Source organism: Triplophysa rosa, linkage group LG23, assembly GCF_024868665.1.
Source record: "Triplophysa rosa linkage group LG23, Trosa_1v2, whole genome shotgun sequence".
NCBI classification, from domain to species: Eukaryota; Metazoa; Chordata; class Actinopteri; order Cypriniformes; family Nemacheilidae; genus Triplophysa; species Triplophysa rosa.
Window position 1 is genome coordinate 11214669 of NC_079912.1, and position 19106 is coordinate 11233774.

Consider the following 19106-nt stretch of genomic DNA (forward strand, 5'->3'; position numbering starts at 1 on the left):
ACATAAAAAGTATTAAGCTTTTTTTCAATTTCATTTTTCAATTTCATATTTTTATTAAATTTTCCAATTACAATTGATTTTTTTATTTAAGGATCTATTTGTCTTTCATTTATATAAGCTTGGAGCCAAGAATCTTATTAAGGTAAAAGGCAGTCTGATATATGTTTTGATATCAGCCATTACATCATCAAAAGAAGTGATTTAATAAGCATTTATGGAAATGTTCTGGAGTTTCTTCTAAATGCCTGTTTACATAAGGAATGAAGGCATAGACTGTGAAAAACTAATTTATTAAAAAAATATTTCATGAAAAGGCTGTACACCGTGTCACTAAATATGACTAGTATTGTATGCACATGTAAATTGACAGGACACATTCAGTTTTGGCTTTGTTTTCCATTTATGAATAAACTTGTCATTAAAATGCATTACTACAAGATTGATTAACTGACAAATAAATGTAGTTTCCAATGACATGACTAATACACAGACAAAACAACATACATCTGAAACATATGACATCATGTATACCCTCAAATTCATTTCGCTTTGTGCACTGTGTGAGGCCGGAAACCATAAAAATCAGGGCATAAATAAAACAGGGTAAAAATAGCAACCCATTTCCTTTGATTACCTGTGTTGAAGGGAGACTCTATGAATAAGCATTAGGTATGAATATCAAACATGAACATGAATGAAGAGACAGTGCTCTCTGCCTGCAGTTTGTGAGTACAGGCAAGAAGGTCTTTTATGTGTGATCCACCCACTCATTCATTTACTGATGTCCATTTACAGGCACAGCTTTTCCTTCCAGAGCTGGCTGAAGCATTATTGCATGAAGATAGTTAACGCAAATTCTTTATTCTTAGAAAGATTGTGTTTTATATTTAATGTATAGTCTGGTAAGCCGGTGAAAGAGAGATTTAGTCATACTGTATATACTTCGTCATATGGATATGGGTCCTGACATACCGCTTTAATGTTCTCCATCTTCAGATGTTTTGCAAAATTGTGAAGATATACGAATGAAAGATACTTAACCTTGTACTTGATACTTAACATGTGTGGACATCACATTTTTGGTTGTGTGCACGATAATAATTAATTCTATGTAACTGGAACATGTTATTCACAAACATGGACCTTTACACTGCCATCTGGTGGTGTCAGAAGAGAAAAACACTTTACATAAAAATGTCAAGATGGCGGCGAACACATCTGAAAAATAAAGGCAGCTATGTCAGGCAAAAACATCCAAAAGGTAAAAAATGTAATAAAATGTCATTGTTGCTTCTTGTTACGTTATGCATACTAGTGTTGTATGATTAATATGGCATGCAAATTTGACATTTTTGCAACAGTAAAGATGTACTATGCCTCTAAACTTGATGTCCACACATGTGGACAATGAGACTTTGCTAAGTTGAAAATGTAAAAATGTATAAAAAAATGAAATAATTAATGTTTTTAAATAACTGTGAAAACCTAGTTTGGGAAGAATTTGTTTGAAAACATCAATTTACACAACGACTGCAAGCAGTACCATGGGGCCAAGCCCACACTTTGCCCACACTTTACCAAGTGTACCCACACCCAGCCCACACTTCCCCCGGGGTGCCCATATTTCCCCCGGTGTACCCACAGCATTCCCACACTTACCCAGTGTACCCACAGCATGCGCACACACAACCCACACTTCCCCCAGTGTACCCACAGCATGCGCGCACAGCCCACACTGCCCCCAGTGTACCCACACCCAGCCCAAACTTCCTCAGTGTACCCACATCATGCCCACACTTCCCCCAGTGTACCCTCATCATTCCCACAGTGCACCCACAGCATTCCCAGTGTACCCACAGCATTCCCACAGTGTACCCACAGCATGCCCACAGCATTCCCACACTTCCCCCAGTGTACCCACAGCATTCCCACACTTCCCCCAGTGTACTCAGGCTGTTAATAAAATAGATTTGTACTTTATTACACAATGGTGTCTTGACTGTTTTCTGTGGATACAGACCGACTGTCCACATGTGTGGACATCGTTTTTTTCAAAAAGTGCTTCATGTTCAAATATAATATTTGGTTATTATATTTATTGGTTCCTCCTAACCACAAATAGCCAGAAGAAATCTAAAATGCAAGCCAAACCAAAGCTCGGGTCTTAGGAGGTTAAAGATCTCGGCTACAGGGGAAATAGCACATTTAAATTATGTACTTTTAAATTGAACATCTGTAATGGAATTCAGGCTCATTTTTGCATAATTCTAAAAGCTAATTAGATTGCGTGATTTATCTTTCCTTACAAGTATTGATTTTGGGTCCTTGTAATACCACATGCTAATGCTCCATTTCCCGTGGTGTACCATGAGTGTATTGCATAAGCCACTGACTTACTTTACCAATGACTTACTTTACCGAAATGTTCCGCACTACATTGAAAAACAAAACGTCAAGTAGTTGTCAAATATTAATAATAATTTTATTAAATTTTTCAAATTATTGTCTTTGGACAGTAATTAAACAAGTCATTATTGCCATTGAGCTGCCGCTCTAAAGGGATAGTTCACCCAAAAATAAAAATTCTGTCATTATTTATTCACCCTCATGTCCTTCAAAACCTGTATATGACTCTTTCCTCTGTGTAACACAAAAGAAGATATTTTGAGAAATGTCTCAGTGGTTGACAGTGAGTAAATGAACACAATTTTTATTTTTGGCTGAACTATCCATTTAATATACATTTCTATTGACTAATGTAACATATAATTCAAACAATATGCATGATGTAAATCATTTTACAAATAATCAAATTAATACTTAAAGTATAACTTATCATTAAATACCAAAAGAAAGAAAAGTCTTATACTGTGGATGGCATCTCATGTTTCCTTTTCTTTTTTTGACTCTCGACACAAAACAACAATTGAGAGATTTTTAATGAATCTCTCATAAATCTCATAAATAATGAAAGGTGATTATTGCTGTGGTGGTGGTTGAGAAATATGTCCAGGTAGGGGCTAATAATTCAAACGTTTCATGGCAGGTCTAGCACCTTAATAAATAAGAGCTGAATTGATATTTATTATTAGGGAAGGTTTTCAATCAATGTCAGTGGGGTGCTTGTGACTTGCTCTGACCTTGGCCCGTCAGAGATGTTTGAGCAGCGTCTCTTTCGCTTTTCAGGTCGCTAACACAATCAACCAACAAGTGTTATTCAGTTATTTTATATGCCTTTTATTTCCCTATAATGTGATGTATTTTGAAGTAAAAATGTTCTCCTATAATTGGATGGATAGTGAAAAGTGGACTTTGTATGACCGTTCTATGAGGTGCTTGGTTACATCATCTGAAAAGAAAGATTATAGAGGTAGAAGCTGAAATTATGCACAATTGGAACACAAACATGTATTAAGTAAATAGACAATGTTGATTTAATGGAAACATGAAAGCTTTATAGCCTAATTTGCTCCATATGTCACAGATGTACTGTGACATCATGTCACCATGACATCATCCATGAGGCCAAGGATTGACTGCACAGGCAAGCACTGATACTGCCATTTTATTTATGATATCATGCATGCCAAAGACACTCAGGTATTGTCCCATATCATGTCTGCAGCACTATAAGCAATGAAAGTGTGTTCTGCTGTGGTGTGTAAAGTGATTATGATGTCATTAAGGGAAAGGCTCAAGTGCCCACTCGTCCAAACCACCACATCCATCCGCTGTTACAAGCGGACCACACACATGGTTAACTATAATATAAAGCATGCTCGCGACTAAAGTATGGGTCATGAAATGAGCTAATGCATTTGGTCTCAGTCCACACAGCTCCTGTTGTTCTACATTTCGTACAGAAAGAGTGCTTGTGGTTCAGGAAGTATTATAATGACAACTATTCAGTGAAACATATTAGCAGCATGTCCCATCATTCAAACATGGATTTCCTGAAAAATCTGTGAAGTCATGACGTGCTTAGGACACAGAGTGCTTTCTACTCGCATCAAGCCTGTCAAGCAAGTTAAATCCTCAACCGGAATACAGAACTGCCCACGAGTCCTCTATCTGTACTGCATGTGCTTGCTCGTACACAAAGTGTTGTGGAATTCATTTAGATGCAAAAGTCATGTGATTTAACCCCTCGCCCAAGCTCATTTATCATCGCACGCTTTCATTTGCTCCTAAACATCTAAGAGGACCCACAGGCAACACAACATTATACAGATTGGTGTCATATGAACACAAACCGGAGGCTTGGGCCTCATTTCTATGAACCCTATGAGGTGTCCTGCAATAACCAAAATGAAGTACAGTAGGAGTTGTTAAAGAGATAAGTTACGATCTGCATTCACATCTACTGCGCAGCTTTGTCAAGGAACCACAACGCCTTCAGTCATCTCAATATTAACAGAGGCTAATAAGTGTGATACATGGCCTTCGGGATTTAGCTTTGGGTGCAAAGTGAAAGTAAATAAAGAACACTTCAGAAAGATGGTTCGTGGACAGCAGAGCCAAAACATCACTGATATGCAGTGGCCTGACACTACGGCAAATAATTAAAGGGCCCTCTGGAAATATTCCCAGGAAGGCTGATGGGTCTCGGACTAGTTTGTGTCATCGGAATGTGAATAAGGGATGCAAATAAATGAAAGGAATTCCACTTCAACCTCTGCTTATGTGGACATAAATCTCGTGGCCTCCTCTGACAGGCTCGAGGGCCTTTTGTCTAGCCACATTCAGCTTTGAGAAATCAAGACAGCTAAACAAATCACTTCCCTTCTTGTATACAAGATATATGTGACCAGACTTTGTTTGTATTGTAAATGCTAATTTGTCCTGATGCGTTTCGAACAATATCAAAGAAGCACCTACTTATCTGTCGATCACTTACTGAGCTGAAACGAGGTTTAAACTATATAAAGGTCGTGTGAAATTACCATTTGATTAAAAAATGTGGAAAGGCACTAACATGCATACAAAACGTCTTTTTTAGTTTGTCTAATATCAACATTTCGATTTCTTTTAAAGGAACAGTTCTCCCAAAATAAAATGTCATCATTTATTCACCCTCACGTCGTTCAAAATCTGTACATGACTCTTTCCTCTGTTTAAACACAACAGAAGATATTTTGTGAAATGTCTCAGTGGTTTTGTGTTCACACGATGGAAGTCAATGGGGCCCGTGATGTTTCCCAACGTTGTTTCCCAACATTCTTCAAAATATCTTCTTTTGTGGTCTGCAGAAGAAAGAATACCATACAGGTTTGGAGTGACATGAGGTGAGAAAATTGTAAACTTTTGATGATTTATTTGACATTGTGTGATCTGTGCAGTCACAAAATCAATGATCTTCCCATCAAAATCTGATCACAAGTGGTTACAGCAAACACATTTGTGGCACACGTTCCACCCCCGGTTTGAATCTTAACACCAGGAAACAAGACCTGTGAAGCCCCAGAGTAGCAGACAACACATATTTACTTCATGGTCTCAAGGTTTAGGGATTTGTCACCTCTTTCCTTCCAACCATATAGAGACTGTAATGTCCTATTATCCCCTTCTGTCACCCGGGACAACCTTGCAATTTAACATCTCACCCCAATGCTCTGCGGTTGGCCCTCACCTCCACAGCATGCAAGAGTAATGACCTAGGCCACAGCATTCTGTCTGTCAACCTTAGGTAGGTTATTGATTGAGTACACATCACATTAGGGACACCGCAAAGAGCTGGCCCTGCCAAGCCACATCGATCAGCCACTTTGTACATTATCGAGTCTCATGCACCTTGAAGTGGGACAGTTTGCGATTCAACTTCACTGGGACACACCGCACACATCGACTGTTTCTAAACTCCATGATCAATTCCTGTTATTATGAGGATTTATCACACCATGTAATACTCTTATTCTATTACCAAACATGTCATCATTTACTCCCCCTCTTGTCATTTCAAACCTGTATGACGTTCTTTTTTCCACAGAACATAAAAGAAGATATTTTGAATAGAGTTGGTTTAACCGTACCATGGACGTACCCATTCACTTCTATTGTATTGACGCAAAACCAATGAAAGTGAATGGGTGCCCTGTCTGATCTGCTACCAACATTCTTCAAAATATCTCCTTTTGTCTTCTGCAGAAGAAAGAAAGTCAAGAGGGTGAGTTATTATGATGGCATCATTTTCATTGTTGGGTGAACTATCAATTTACTAACCAAATCAGAAATATTTTGGTGCTCAGTAGGGAGGGAGGCGAAAGGGTCATTGTGGACAGTTTTATAGAGTTATGCTTCCTTCACAGAGTCAAAAGATTAAGATCAGAAAATGATATTTGTTCAGGCAGAGTGCCAGTCTGAAAAAAATCCCACTGGCAGCAGGCGTACTGATAAAACTTGATTTGAGAGAGTTGGGATATTTGGATGCCAAATGGCTTCAGGAATCCAAGATTAGCAATCAGATTGAATTTGTAATTGAACATTTGCAGTTCTATATTTTGCATTAGAAAATCCACTACAGTCGAAACTTTAGCAACAAGGCCATATTTCCCATGACCACATCTAAAGTGAGCAGTTTACGAGCATTGATTTATCGTGATAGATCTTGGCTATCTAAAAGGTAAATGAATCCTTTGATGTTGATTGGCAGTGGCTACAGAGAGCCGCCCTGCTGTCCGATCTGGTCTCATCTTCACAACGTTGATCACCTGAGACTTTATTGACTGGGCGTTGAACATTTTGGTTGTACAACCTCCAGCACTTTTAGGGGCCTTGGGAATGAAGCCGATCCTATAAAATTTCAGCTTTAAAAGAAATGACCACTGATCCATAAACCAGCGAGAAAACTGGAGTCAAGTGGCCCATAGAATATATTTCTTACATTTCATATGAAACTCTAGCATGGGGAGATATGCTTCGCTGGATGTTTGCTTTAAAAATGACCATGGATTTTTGACAAGCCCACTGCGGATTCTCAATCCATCTCAGCAGTAGAGCTGAACTTGATTAAATTCAGTTCTTTGTGTTACGCTCTGGCCATTTCCAATCGATGACATCTAACAAAGACAACCTTTGGCCTTCTAATTTAACTTGAACCACTCTTAATATTCAATAATAATTCGAGACATGCTTTAGTAAGCATTTCCTTAGTACCCACAGATCAAATTCGGGTCCTAAAATGCAGAAATGCAGACATCAATTCTCACTTTTAAGATATAAGGAGGCACAAGTGCAAACAAAAGATCCGTTTTTATAATCAATTTGACAAACGGCTCTTGTAAAAGGGTGTGGGGCAACCCTGGAGCCATAGCTTCTAGTCTAATGACTTTCAAGTGGCTAAATCTAATCAGACTAAAAGGGCTAGCTATTAGCTCTCATTGACTAACCTAGCCCTTCACACAACCACTTGCATTGTCTCTTTCCCCTGAAACACACACGATTCTTTTAAAATCTTGATGTATTTATCTTGACTCTACAGTCCATCCCTCTTTGACAGATGTCAATATTATTGATATTGTCCTTTTAAATTCTTTCATCTCTGGCTTACAGATAACAGCCTTGAGCTTTGAGCTTCACAACGGAGGGGTAACTCTTTAAACGCAGCACTAAATACCCCTGCAAATCTTATTGGATGTGGAACCTGTGATGGATTGATGGGTGAACAGACGAGTAAATCCATCGCGTCACGTATTGAAAGATGAGCCGGGCTTGGAGAAACCCCAACATCTCTTTGAAAGAGCCAAAGTGACCCACAATGCTCCTGCCAATTTAAACTCTCATTACTGTATGGAGTTTCTCAAGTTGACTAAACTGCTTTGTGACTTTTCCAGGCTTGTGCTCGTGCACATGCAAAGGTCAATGTAAAATGGCAAAAATAATCATGCAAAAAAGGTTGTTTATTTGTTGTTGTCACCCAAAAGAAGAAGTGTCAGGTGTAATGGGAAAGTCTTTAGCAGACCTTGAGGCCAAATCGCTATGTTATGATGGAGTAAACAGCATGAGAATGAGATGCCCCTATGGCCCAGAAGCACAGCCACATTCAAAACAAAAGAAACCCAACAGGCCGGGTGATTTCTTTCTTTCTTTTTTCTTTTTTAGCAGCATGAATTGTTCAGCTACGAGTCACCAGCTTTTGCATTGAGGGAAGGGATGCCAGTGTAGCTTTAACTAATTGGTGTTTCTGACACGGCAAAGCATTCTCAGAGATGGATGACTTGAGTTTTTTCCTCTCTCACATTCCACACACTCTTCTCTGGTGGTTTTCCAAGCAATGATAGCCTCTTAAATAACATCTCTTGCATTCCATTCTGCCATCTGTTCTCGGAATTTATTCAGGGTTTGCTACTGGCTTGATGGCTAATTTCTTCACAAACAAGATGAGAAAACTTTGAAGGCATGGAGGTTTTTATGAATTGCAAGCACCGCGTCACCTACAGTACAATGCACGTTCTGCATTGTGTATATACAGTATGTACAATATACAAAGGTCACAGGAAACGTTAGCTATAACCTAAGAACAAATGATACAGATTTAGCACTCTTGTAAATTATTAAAATAAATAAATATCTAACAATGGATTAAATTTGGGATTAAACACAAAACTTACTTTATGACATCTCAAAGGAATTCATAACTATTTTACGAGGTGGCTTATTTGTATGAATTTGTACGATCTTACTCATTCGATTTAGTAGTAACATTAGGGGTGGGGTTAGGGGAAGGGGTTAAATACAGCTTTTTTGTAATAATTGTACGTTTTTGAACGATTCAAATCATATGAATTCATACAAATTAGCCACTTCGTAAAATAGTTATGACATCAGGGGCCAGATTTACTAAACATGGCAAAATAGCGCGAGAGTGAAATTTCAAAAAAGCGCCGATGGGAGTGGAAATTTCTGCGGTTGATTTACTTACAAGACGCACATTAAAAAACACAGGCGCAATATCTCATTCCCATAATGACCAACGCAAATTACCAAGAGCAGTGCAAGTAAGCGCATGGTTTAATCTTTTTTTGTCGTTAAATAAAGCCGCAAATACCAGTACAATGACCCTAGTAAATCACGTTGCGTGATTCATGTAAATACTCTCCTTCCATAAAGTTTGCGTCCGAACTTCTTCAAATGCATATGCAATCAGGTCAGTCGCAAAAACAGCTGTGTTCACACCTTTTCAGCGCTAATTTTCACTCCGTGTCTTTAGTAAATACCGACAGTAGTTTTTTAACACCAAAAGAGGCGTTTGCGTTGCCGCAAACTGTTAGAAAATCTGGCCCAAGGGATTAATTTCGGTAGTAATGATAACGGTAATCTACCAGCAGGGGAAAACTAGGATATTCTAACCAAACATTGACCGCTTCGATATGTATTCAAAAATTGTCATTCCTTTATTCCTGTGATGTATATTTCCACATCCAATCATCGTTAAAGTGGTATTATTTTGCATTATAAACACGGAGTACTTATACCCACTGGCCCAATATCTACCTTCATAATACAGCCAAAGACAAACAACAAGAAAATTAGTTAGTATAGACTTAAACTCCAATACTGTATGTATCAGCATGTGGCTCAGGCTGTGGGTTAATGTCATCAGTGCCCAAAAGTATCAAGAGATTTTATTGCTCAGTACTGTCATATGCAATTACGCTCAGCACCTGCTATGCTAAGAGACATAGGGGTTGTTTCTACGCCGATCTGAATCTGCCAGGAAGAGCTCAGGGAGAATGCAAAGTAATGCAGAGTGAATCTCACATCCTTTTTCTGATATGTGCCATTAAGGTGTCGACCGTTCTGAAAATGACATGATTATCCATAATGGATTCTGGCTCTGTTTATTTCATCTCTCGTATGCAGGCCTCGGTTCTGGCATCCCACATCATCTTCAGTGCAATCACTGTCGCGAAACATCCTCGTGGTATTTATGATGTGGAGCTCGCAGGTTGAACAGTGATTATACTGTGTCCCTCTGAATTGCCCTCTCATTTTCACTGTGTAATGCCCCATTTACCGAGGGTACAAGACACTTCGATGTTACGCCCAGTAGCTGTAGTACATCAAACATTACAGGTCTCAGTGAAAAGCATTGATATTTCAGAAAGAAGCATGTTCTTAATTAAATGTTACATTTTCTTTGCAAGAAGTTTTAAATTCTTAAACGTGCTTTTGCTGGAAAATTATGGCATATCGTGATTTGTTTGTAATCTCCCAATCACTGTAAATGATGCTTCCAATATTTTGCTACATTCATTCATGAGAGGTGTTTCATGAAAATGCAATGTCAACTGTCTGTGAGCACAAATGTAGTTAAGAAAAATAACATTTTAATCATCATTTTTGCTATAATTATTTTCTTGACCATGTTGAACATATCTTTTCAGTTCGGGTAATACATTTTAATTGTCGTTGCTGTCCATCCAAAACCTCGGATGTCCAAATTCAGTTTTTCAGGAAATGGAAAAAAACTGTACTGTACTTTTTAAATGATTAAATACTGTGTCTGTCAAACTTGACAAGCAGTTTTATTTATACTTTTTGTTGGTTAGATATTTGCTAAACCAAGTGATAAACATAAAGGAAGACTAACAGTAATGATTATGGAGATACGAGGTTTCAGAGGGACAGCAGCATTTTGGAAATTAAAATAAAATATGTATTTAAATTACATATCGAAACTAGTGCAGAAATGGGAAGTGTAAATTACATTATTGATTTTAGGTTTCCATTTAGCACCAAACGGTGCACGTTAAGTATGGAAAATGTAAATCTAAACACAAAAATACTCTTAAAGGTACTTGGATACCAAAGACCATTAAAAAACTTAAATAATGCACCCATAAAATCAAAGAACCTAAATTTATGCTTGCATCTATAATGGACAAGTTCTCTGATCACCTGGCTCATTGAAATGTGGTTTCATTTCAGAAGACATTCCTGCATCTTATTTTCAAATTAGTATGAAGTCTCTATTGACATCCCATCACCTAATATAGGACATAGACAATTAATGTCAAAAGAATTTAGCATCTCATTCCCTTTCCAGAGGAATGAGGGACAGGGGATGAGAAATTAGTAATGAATGAGGAGAAAAATGTTCTGCGAAAATGTCATGAATAATAATATAAACAACCTAAAACTGAGCAGTCCCAGGAGACTGCATCAAAATCACTGGATGGCAAAATATCTCGAGAAAACACATCTCTATAACTGTATAGAAGAGAAAAATGACAAACAATATATTTTAACGTCAATTGTTTTTCCTAGACAGCACTGAAATTGCCTTTCGCTTAAGTCTCCTGTTTTTCATGATCCATGGATCAACCAAGTGTCAATGTTCTCTTTCCGTCTCATGTACACGGCATGAAAAAGCAACATCTAGCCACTCAACGTGTAGTTCAATAAAAGCACATTCAGATCAAATATGAATTCCTGCTCTGACACTGTCATCTTTAATATGAAGCCCTTTGAGCAGCTGTCCTTCAAGATGAATAATGTATGCAGGAGACTGTTCGCCCTTTGAGGAAACGTCGCACGGAAGAACGACTTGTCTCATCATTTTCTATTAAAGTTGTTTTAGGCACGCGCATGGTTTCATTCACTGTGTTGTTCAGAGGCATCTCTGAATGTCATCAGGTTGATGTTTTTTATATCATAACCTCGAGCGGCTCATTTCAGATTCGAGAGATTGACTCAGTTGTCAAATTGAAGTGCTGCAGTCATTTGAAAAACTCACATTATCACAGGTGTCAAGTGTGAAACTGAGTTGTAAGGTGATCTCTACAAGTGAGACGTCTGGCATGTGACATGAAATACATTTCAGTTCCTGAATGCTTGTTTACAGTAGCATTTTCATCACTGAAGATTCCTGTATGCCCTTATGGTATTGGAGGACTTTTGAGTGGCATTGAAAATGACTCCAGGTGGCTTTGTCATCCAATTCAATGTCAATGTGTGATGGCCCTCTGGTCAGAGCCCCACAGAGAGTTCTATCGAAGACAAGTTTATGTGAAACAACCAGACCAAAGATTTATCTGATGGCATCACTAGGGGGAGCTGTTTACACTATTGATTTGCAAGTTAAGGAGATAGTTCACCTAAAAATGAAAATGATTTTATCATGTAATCATCCTAATATCATTACAAACCTGTATGACTTACTTTCTTTTGCATAACACAAAAGAAAATATTTTGAAGTATGCTGGTCTCCAAACAACATTGGCCCCCATTGACTTTCTTTGTATGGACACAAAACCTTTCTCAAAATATCTGTTTGTGTTCCACAGAAAAAAAGAGATTTATTTTTGGGTGAAGTATCCCTTTCATTGGAGCTATTTAATTCTCAGGTGCACTGCCTTTACGCGTAACTCGCGTGTGCATCCCTTTCAATGTCTGTTACAGAAAAACAACCTTTGTTTCACTTTGAGACAAGTTTCATTAGATGACACAAGACGGCCATTGGTCCCCTGAGCAGGTAAATATTGTCTGTCCAGTGGGACTCGTAGAGAGCAGTTCTATAGGCACTTTAAATCAGGTTTTAAATGGGATCCGTTCAAATGATGTTCTCATGAATATATTTATCAGGTTGTGAAGTTAGCAGTCAGTCCCAAATTAATTAACATGGAAAACAAGCCGATTCGTTTCCGGCACTAACATGCACGCTCTCACTCGAGCACCTTTTCTTTAGTGAGCTGTAACAGATTTAAATTAAGCTTACAGAGGTAGTATCAGCGACTCTATAAGCCCCCGAGAGAGGACATTAGAGGTCCGGGGTCATTTACACTTGAAAGGAGTTTTTAAACACTATTTGTAGAAGTGAGCGTGTATAATGAAAAGCTCTCGGTTTGCATTAGCCTGACAGCCCGATAAGGACATGAATTCTTGAGACAATGCTGCGGCCGCATTGTTACGATGATGGTGTATGTCATCGCCATGGCAACGGACAAATGGGTCTCCCATTCATGGGTGGCATAGTGAAAGAAACGGGCAGAATGAAACGCACCAATCTGCACAGAAAAGAGCGCACATCACTTTTAGAGAGATCAATGACCTGTTCTCAGGGGGTGTTTCCTTGGCAGTAAAACCTGCAGTGAGGCCAGAGTGAACTGGCTTCAGTTATTATTGCTTAAAGGGACACAAAAAGGAAAATTCTTTTATTCCTGTTATGCTTATTCTCATTTTGATAAATAATTAGCTTGCTTATATCGGTGAAATGCAATGTGGATGCTTCTTTAAGTAGGAAGTTTATAGTGACCACCAGTGTTGGGCAAGTTACTCTGAAAAAGTAATTAATTACTAGTTACTAATGACATATTCAATGGTGTAATTAGATTACTGTACAAATTACTCTCTCCAAAAAGTATTTAGTTACTTATTACTAATTACTTTCTATATCCTACATCAACCTTGATTAGTTAAGTGATTGAAGGATAGACATGAAACGGCTTATTTAATTCATTCAAGTAAATAATATTAAACTACATAAAGTACTCTTATTAACTGACCAAAGTATTACAAATGTGAGAATTATACATTAAAGCAAGGATTTTAAAGTTAGACTTTGAATTTTGATGTCAATTCCACTATTGCACACACATATTTCACAAAGTATTTAGTTTAATTACATCAGAAGTAACTGTAATTAAATTACAGAAAAATAAGAGTAATCCCTTACTTTACTTTTTCAAGGGAAAGGTAATTAAATTACAGTAACTAATTACTTAGTAACTACTTACACCCAACACTGGTGACCACAGACTACAGAAAGAAAAAACAAACAAATATTACCATAAGGGTCCAGAGGTTTGTGTTAAGAGCAGACCAAAATCTAACATGCCAAAATTTTCCTTTTTGGGTGAACTAATTCTCTTACATTTTGGAATGCTTTTAAAACAGTAGAAACTTTATTAACACCCATGCAATATAGTTGCTTAATATTAAAGCAATAAGCCCCAAGAAGCAGTGGGTTACAGTGCATTTTATAACAGCTAAGTGCCTAAAACCCCCTTAGCTGTTATAAAATGCACTTGTAACCCGCCACTGCTTTGCGGGGCTTATTGGTTTTATAAAACGGTTATTCCACATGCGTAGCAAGGTTTCATGAAATAAAGTAAAAAATTAAGAGACCATTTCAGATGCCGTTTTTCTGATTTTAAAATTGCCTATACTTGTAGGTACAGTATATGTGTTTAGGTAAAGTCATCATTTTCGTTTTAGTCTGTGAACTACTAACAATATTTCTCCCAAATCTCAAATAAGAATATTGTTTCTATTTTAATTTATTTGCAGAAAATGAAAACTGGAGAAACAGGTCAAAATAACCGAAAAGATTCTCTGTATTTTTCAGACCTCAAATACTGCAAAGAAAACAAGTTCATATTCCCTTTTAAGCAATATCAAAGTTTTCATGTGTTTTGTCATTCTGTCAGTCTTTCACATTGCTGTTGGATGACTTTATGTCACTCCTAAGGTTTGATTTTGTTGAAATTCAACAGACACTCGACTGGAATGACCACAATACATCTTGAAATACTGATCTGAAATGAAAATTTGGAATGCCCTCTTAATTATTTTCCACGGCTGTATACATATATCACAACTAAAATATACTGTTTAAAATTAATATAAGATTTAAAATGTTTTATGTCATTTATGGTGGTTATATTTTGATATTTATATACAAAAATCTGATGGTATTCTTTGATTTCTGGGTCAGGACCACTGTTTGAAAACACTGGGTATTCTTCTAATTCGATTGGTGACTGATATTATACACTTCACCCTTAACATGCAAAATAATAAAATAAATCAGAATTTAGTACCCAAAAGTTTGATAACAAGAGAAAATTCCAAAGGACAAATACATCCAGTTTTTATACAGATAACTGACATAAATAAGTGACATGATGGGCACTGTAGGGCAGGGAGTGCTGTCTGTTGCCATGGCTTTATGAGGTATTGATGGGAGGCTTGCCCTTGAGGGACACTAGATGCTGTGTTCACGGGAGATTTACTTTAACTAATTTAAATGAGCATGAGCACACACAGCACTTTGGACATTTGGGAAAGAAGTCTTTATAATGGAATGCGCTGCTCAATTTCAGCTACAGAACCTACTGCATTAAAAACTAATGTAGAGTCACTTCGTGCCACTGCTCGTATTCCCTGAGCACTGATGCCAGCTCTGAGGAACTAAGAGGAAGTGACATCACATTTTTCCAAGGTGCTTTAAGTACAGAAGTCAGGTGAAGAAGTATCAGATTGTTCGACAACTCTTCCTGTAAGGAAAGAATGAGTAACCGCTTTATATCCTCACTAAAGATAGAATGGAAATCCTATTACAATTATCCCGAAATGTCCTCAGTCAGAACATGCCGACTTCTTGCCTCTTCTCAGCATCTGTCACAATGGCAAATGTGACTATTTCTGTATTTCGTCTTTCTTTAACTCTCAGTTCACTCACTGACACAGTTTTTGATGACACAAGATTACTTATGCATGTCACAATGTTGTACTTCGGTCATCTTTTAACAGTATTGAAGCAGTTATTCTGGGCTCTTCTTAATGTTTTGGTCCAAGTCAATTTCCAAAATGAAATTTTTTAAATGACATTCTAGTTTTGTAATGAAATTGCACTTTCATCTACAAAACGACTTTAAATAATTATATGCCTTTTTCGTACTTGATTATACATTTATGTAGCATTACAGCATGTTATTATTAGTTTAATCAAAGTGCTCTGCTTTAATGAATGCATGCAATAAGAAAGTTCTATGGATGCACTGTCACGGATACGGAGTGGAAGAACCCAGATGCAGGCAGCAGTGATGAGGTTAACAAATGACTTTATTATAAGAAAAGAAAACACAAAACAAAAACCCACGATGGGGTAGAAAATTAAAAACTGGGATAACAAGGACATAGACTAACTATCAAATAAACTGACAAGACACTAGAAAAGAACTAAACTACACACTTACTGGAACAGCCAAGAACTGGACAGCGGAAACACGAGCACGAGCACGAGCACGAGCACGAGCACGAGCACGAGCACGAGCACGAGCATGAAAAACTGTAATACATCTAATGACACGGGAAGACAAAGCATACACTGCACATACACAACGCACACGCAATACAAGAGCACAAGACAAAGAAACAAGAGGGTATATATAGGGAAGACAAACGAGGGATAATTACACGGGGCAGGTGTGGGACATTAAACACTCAGGGAAAGATCACAAGGAAACAAGAGGAATGGGGCCAATGACAAGACACTGGAGAGACCGTATATTATTGTCAAACGGACAACAATATGTTTCTCTCCACACATAACCAAAGACTTTGTCATGGCTCTGCTACAGGACCAAGGAAAACATGACTAAGGAAGCAGAGCCATGACATGCACAGCCCATAGGTTCATTGGAGCTTTTCTTCAATGGGAGTTTATGGGAGATGCTAATACCATTGATTTGAACAAAGCAAAGGTCAGCGTTGATAGAACAACAGGCCCTAAACATGTCATCTTGAGTCCTACGCTGGTGCCGTGCTTTAGGAGTCTAAGATAGCTTCATGAATGCTATTTGCATTGTTAAAAAGCCTCAGATTGTTTATTAGACATGAGGCTTTCAATCACTATATTTTTGTCCTGACTAGATCCCAGCGTCTCTTTATGACTGAGAGAGATTACACCTTTAGCCTGTGGTTACTGGTTAGTGTTTATAATCTCTTGCCTATACTCTTACAAAGTATTTTTTGTCTTGTTTTCCAGTAAAAATAACCAAACTGCCTTAAAATAAGGTTCATTTAAGCAAAAGAAAAGTAAAACATGAGTTAATTAAAACCACAATTATAAAATGGTCAACGGTTATAAAATGCACTTTAACCCACCGCTTCTTGCTTTATTTTGCCTCTCTATCGCCATCTCTGTTCAAAACAGCTTATTTTAGGTACTTTTGATTTCAACATAGCCCTACTGTGTGTAAACAAAATTGATGTCACTGCATTATAGAAATGGCCGAAACTTCCTGCTAAATTGGACCCAACAGCTCAAAAAATATTAATTATTATTATTTGATTTTAATGTATTTGCTTAATTACTGAACTTTGTTTATTTCCAACCAAATAAATAGGCTAAATAAATACATATGCAAGCTTTAACATAAACTAAGCTTAAAAAGTTACCCCTTCTTAAGCATAAACATCACAGAAGTTTGTTGGATTTCTTTAAAACAAGTTTTAACATCTTACATCAACAAGATGAATCTTGTTTCTCAAATGTTTAGATATTATATTTTTACTGATTAAATACTCAAACTGCAGTGTACAGCCATTAGTCAATATAGTGTAAATACAATTCTAAACATGGTCATTTATTATTTATACGAAGTTAATCGATTGCTTAGTAGTAGTTTGAGAAGGACCTTAGGGGAGCCACAATGCAGATGCCAAATTACTGTAAAACAATATCATAAAAAATGTCATCTCTGCTTCCCTATTTAAAAAGCACAGCTAGGTCTGGACTACAGAGCCCCATCAGAAAGACCAAGTGTTAAATATATAAACACTTAACAGCACAACTACCTCACAACTAGACATCCAAGCATAGCCTGGTGCTAAATTAACAACCACTGGAAAGCAGAAAGTTGCAGTGGGACCATTTACCCCTGTCCTTCACAAACATCAAGATTTTACTCTGTAAAAGTACTGTGTACATTTTCTTGCTTCGAATTGAATTTTCAAGAGCTCAATGCAACTGGCAAGCCTTACCACCCAAGGTATAATTATTGTCACTTCTTATAAAGAACATATTATTCTTTGATTAACTTATTTAGACAATCTTTAAGGGATAGTTCACCCAAAAAAATGAAAATTATGTCATCATTTACTTATCCTACTTTGTTCCAAACCTGTATACATTTCTTTGTTCTGCTAAACACACAAAAAAAGATATTTGGAAGAATGTCAGTGACCAAACAGATCTCACCCCCCAGTGACTACCATAGTATTTATTTTCCCTACTGCACTTCCTTCCTGTAATGACTATCTATCTTAAATGGCGTATGTTAGACGGCTTAGGCGGAGCATCCAGTTTACTTCTCCCCTTCAACTGTCAGTCTGCTGCCAGTTCCATTTCAAAATGCAACGGCTGTTTTTATGCATCCAATCAAATCGCAGAGAAAGACGAAAGCCACGCCCACTATTTTTCTCATTAGAAATTCCATTTCACTCAGATATGCGTCAAAATATGGAACTAAAAACGTAACTTCACATTCACGGGGACTTTAATCTGACCTCTAGCTGGGCTTCCAGGCAAAAGCAACTCCCGCCTTCTTTCATTTGATTGGACAGTAATGCTCAGCTTCCTTCATTTGATTGGCCATCTCAATTAGATTGATGAGCGCTTGTAGAACACTGAGCTAGATCATATCTGAGATCAGTCATAGGCGGTTTTTTTTACAATATTGGCAGCAGTTCATTCAGTTTTTCCTGTTATTCACGACGTTTATGACACACCATGGGAAAATTACAGAGGGTGTACGCCGTATACCCATGCATACCCTGCACTACACAAGTGGGTATATGCCAACTGATAGATAAGTGGGTATACGCTACCTGCGTATACTGTCGACTACACCACTGGATGCAACTGTACTGTACTGTAATAAAATCATGGATAAGAGTTTGCAAGCATATCAAGCTCTTGAACTCTTACTGTAGCTCCTACCTTTAAATAATAGTTTTAGATATTTATGAAACAGTTTAACAATTTTCTGATCCACAAATACAGCCGTTCAACGCTGTTCAACCGATTCTGAATACTGGATTAAAAAAGTAGTACTTTGAAAAGATGGATAGAGGGAAAATGTCTCATTCTTTCAGTTGTTGCGACGGGAGAACCAGTGAGACGTGAGAACCAGTGACTCCACAGGGATGTTTAGTTCGTGTCACAGTTCAGTCTTCTATAAAAAAGCTAATTCTTTAACAATGAGAGAAGTTCAAGCCTGCTTCATGAGGCATTTTAGAGGCTCCTTATAGCAGTTCCCCAGAACATTGATTCTAGCTCATAAAGCCTACAGAAAAAAAACATCAAATGCATGACTTTTCCA

At 37.5% G+C, this 19106-nt stretch overlaps 1 protein-coding gene across 1 annotated transcript in view; it reads right to left on the reverse strand.

The window, feature by feature from the left end:
* Positions 1-19106, reverse strand: part of kcnb2b (potassium voltage-gated channel subfamily B member 2b) — an 85034-nt gene that overhangs the window by 5545 nt on the left and 60383 nt on the right. The gene's annotated exons all lie outside the window — the stretch shown is intronic.